Source organism: Hypomesus nipponensis, chromosome 14 (genome assembly GCF_054491055.1).
Source record: "Hypomesus nipponensis isolate SF chromosome 14, ASM5449105v1, whole genome shotgun sequence".
Taxonomy (NCBI): Eukaryota; Metazoa; Chordata; class Actinopteri; order Osmeriformes; family Osmeridae; genus Hypomesus; species Hypomesus nipponensis.
In genome coordinates this window covers 9,024,297-9,028,907 of record NC_140374.1, presented here as the reverse complement: position 1 = coordinate 9,028,907, position 4,611 = coordinate 9,024,297, and positions in this window count along the sequence as shown.

Sequence of the window (4,611 nt, the reverse complement as noted above, 5' to 3'; positions counted from 1 at the left end):
TGGCAACTGATAAAAATCTCCAACTGCAATGATGCTGACTTTTCCAAACAGAGAATAGTCTCCAGTCTGTTTAATTTGACGTAATCTCCCATGAATATAGGCTAAAAGGCGATGGTCAACCATGGAGATTTCATCAATGATTAATATTTGTAAATTTCCCAATTTAGCTCGCAGAGAGTTAATTTTCTCATCACCAAGAGGTTGGTATGGCAGTCTTGTATTTGCACCGATTGAAAATGTGTTGTGAATGGTTGCAGCATTAATGTTATATGCAGCCACACCTGTTGGAGCTGTTAAAACCACTGTGATATCATCAGGATTTCCTGACACTTGAGACAAAAGTTTGGTTGATTCATATTGTATTGCTTTAATTAAATGACTTTTCCCTGTACCTGCTCCTCCAGTAACAAAAACTCTAAATGGTTCAGGGTTTTTACCACAAGTTCTGGCCAGACACCACTCACGAATCTTATAGAAAATGTTAGACTGCTCCTCATTTAGTGAACGCAATAATTGCAATGCATCTTCTCTTGAGATTGTTGTATTATTAGTTTCAATAGTACAAGCAGTTTCAGGTTTTCCTGTGAGATCAGGGATATTTTCAGCAGGATCGTGTTCATCAATGTCCACCTCATCTCTTAGCGCAAGACACTCAAGACGTTCTCTTTCTGACTCAGGACATATCTGAGCCCATGCATCATCCAGTTCACCAATTTCAGCCAACTGTTGTTGAGCTTCGTCTATTTTCTCACTTTCTTTTTCAAAAATGGCTTTGTTAGCTTTAACAATGGATTCTACTGTTTGTAAATCTCCACCACATGCTACAGCACCACGTCTGTAAAAGTCCTCAAACGACTGAAAGTGATGAGGTTTTAACTGACAGTCATCATAGTATGGCAAGAAAAGTTGTAAAAGGGAGTGAAAGTATTTCTCTGGATCTTTTTGGGGTGAAAAACGTGGATATCTGACCACCGCAGGTTGTGTTCGTGTCCTTTGTTTAACAAATCCAAAATTATTTCTCAGTTGAATTATTCCACTTTCTTTTGATGCTTTGTTTGTAGAGATCTCTGATTTGCATAATACTCTGTATTCTGAACCAAAGCTTGCCAGACATATGTTTACAAATTCATTTGTACACGGTCTGTTTTTATATCTGTCCACTAGACTTATCATCCACAAATGTGTGTCATTATCAGACTGATATTGAGCTTTCTTTTGGAGAATATTCAAAGGCAAACTCATTTTAATTGGATTAAGTCCAACAGGAATAAATTGTACCTTGCGAGAGCATTCCTTCAAGTGCATGTTTGTTAACCGATACACAGCCTCTTGTGCACAGATTTCTCTGTTGTGTAGATAAACACTCCCGAGCTGTTTCATTGCCTGTTTAGCATCCATGTTACCATTACAACTCTCTTTCTGAGCACGTTCAAGCAACAGTCCCATTTCTTTTTCTGCTTTCGTAATGTAACTTAGAATGTACACAACACAACTGAAAGCATCAGTAACAAACTGAATATCCATGTTTGCATTCCATGTGCGCAACAAGTGTGGATTATATTGATTGAGCCAAACGTCATTTGGATCCCTTTTAAGAACAACACTTTTTTTTTTTGTACATGTCTTGTATGCAAATTCAAATAATGTCTGGGTTATTCCAATTGCAGCAAATAGTTCATCTGTTGAATTGAAATTGATGTCACCATTTAAAACTGTTTGTTTAACTTTTTCCAGAATTTGGGTTGCAAGTTGGATGGAACTTTCATCTTTCACTTCTTCTGTATCTACTGATCTAGTTATAAATGTTTGAGAAGAAATTGGACGTGGAAAATTGAATCTGCACACAGTTTTCTTCTTTCTGCATGTCTTTGAATGTCTTGTACTGTGCTTTTGTACACTATCGACAATCTCAAAAAGTTCTGCATCATCTTGTGACGGTTTCACACATGTGATGTAGCGATCAATGAATTCAATAACCTCTTCATCTGTATTTTTATCAATCTGAGGAGCATCCTCAATCCAAAAGAGACAATGAACATGTGGAGACCCTCGCTGTTGAAATTCAACACGATAGAAGTAATCTTTTATTTTACCAATTGGTGCTGCTGGAGACATGATGACATCTTTCAAAAAGCAATGCCATCTGTGGTCAAACATTCTTGCTGCGGTGACAGGGTTTCGCTGCAAAAGTCCACATTTTTCTGACCAGTCAAGGTCTTCCACATTTATGTGCTTCCCCTCTTGTCGGATAATTGAATTGAGCATTTCTGGCCATCGCAAATCCGCAGATGAAAAACTACAGAAAAATGTTGGTATTGATAATTGTCGTATCATGGCAAAAAGATCTTTCTGAGCACATTGCCAAAATGGTGGTGTACCACGAATAGGTTTTAAAAACTTATATCCTTCATCAAAGTTTAATATGTTTCTTAAGGATGCTGGGTCTGTTAACATGTTAGGTGTCACATTTTGAGTCCTTTTGTTATCTGATCCTTTTCTCAGTGCTATCGAAACATTAGACACAATTTGATTAAGTTCTGATATATACTGTGCATAAAATATAAAATCTGTATTTTTGGCAAATCGTCCATCGGCATTAAGTATCCGTGCGTTCAAATATCGAGACAGTGATATTTTTTCCTTTCGATCATCATGAAATGTTGGACCTCCGTTAGGATACAAAACTGGAAAACACTTTGCTTCATTTGTTTTGTCCATTAACAATCTCACAGGACTATTACCTTCACCAGGAGCAAGACACATAATGCTATCAAAATGCTGATCCAACACTTCAGAGGCAATGTCAACAGGCTGTAATGATGTGTCTGAAAAGAGGCCACCTTGGTCTTTAATGTATGTCAAATCATCCTCTGTTTCTTGCTCTTCGTCAATATCATAAGTTTCATTCTGCTGTGTTAAATCATGCTCGGTCATGGCATCTGAATCATCTCCTGCATCTGTCTGATTCAAAGGATTTTCCCAGTCCTCATTAAATTGCACATCTTTGTACCACTTATTAAACTTAAGGAGGTACGTAAGAGCGTTTCTAATATGGTCTGTTTCAACATATTGGTACTCATAATGACCCTTGTATGTGAGTTTACGTTTCAGTTTAATTTTCATCATCTTGTCATCACACTGATTTCTTGGAAGAACATTTGTGACATCATTGGTATGTACTGGTACACATACAACAGGTCCATGACAACCGTTTTGTTTCCCACGAGGAAGGCAGAGCAGTTTCATGAAAGGAATATGTCTAGCAATGAGGTGATGCTCTAGAGAATTCAAACATTTTAGCTCAGGAGGTACAACATCTAGATGTAAGTTGTTCACAGTAGCTTCCTCTGGCATTCTACCTGCAAGCATTTTACGATGACATGTAAAACAAATCCACAGTGTTGATTTTGGACAATTAGTTCCACACTGGGCAACACAAGTGTGCAAATAGGAAAATGTAATGCACTGTTCAGCCAAATGAGCAGGGTAGTCACCTTTTTTCATATAACAATCTGTCTTACATTCTATGACTTGCTTTCTGAACAGAAGCCGATGACACACTGCACATACATATTCAGGGCCAAGACGGGTTTCATCATTGAAAGCATTAATAACACAATCAATCTGTTGCTGTTGAATTTTCCTTTCTGCATACGTTTTACATGATCTGTGCTTTACATCTGCTTGAAATAATTCGTTTTCATGATATTTCCTCTTAGAATATTCAGTCACAGATTTCTGAAACTCAGGATCAGTCTCATATTTCCTCTTAGAATATTCAGTCACAGATTTCTGAAACTCAGGATCAGTCTCATATTTCCTCTTAGAATATTCACGCACAGATTGCTGAAATTCAGGATCAGTCTCATATTTCCTCTTAGAATATTCAGTCACAGATTTCTGAAACTCAGGATCAGTCTCATATTTCCTCTTAGAATATTCACGCACAGATTGCTGAAATTCAGGATCAGTCTCATATTTCCTCTTAGAATATTCAGTCACAGATTTCTGAAACTCAGGATCAGTCTCATATTTTAACTTGGAGTATTCACGCACAGACTGTTGAAACTCGGGCTTTGTCTTATATTTTACCTTAGAGTATTCCTTTACAGCTTTCTGAAAACACTGGTTTGTGTCATATTTCTTTTTGCTTGCATTGCGTATATAACTCCTATAGTTTTCATCAAAATTGTATTTAAACCTTTCAGTCTCAACCTTTGTTTGTTGAAAAGTCTTGTCAGTATGATATTTTGTACTGGCAGCTTGCTTCATCATATTTTGAAATGTGACATCTGTCTTGTAGTTTTCTCTCTGTTTATCAGCTTTGACTGTTTTATATTTTTTTGTGCCTTCATTTACCTTTTGTTTTTGACGTAAATGCATTGAGCTATTCTGTTGTTTCTTGTCATTTTCACATATTTCTGCACAAACACGTACATCATATCTGCCCTTCACACATGTCACAACTTCGTAATGGTTTCCATTGCAGTGGTTCAAGTAAATGGCATTACAAGTTTGTACAAATGTCCCAATGTCACCAGGGATATGATAACTAGGATATGCATTCCATCTGTCACCATTGAAAGTCATGATGGTTGTCTGTAAAAAGTC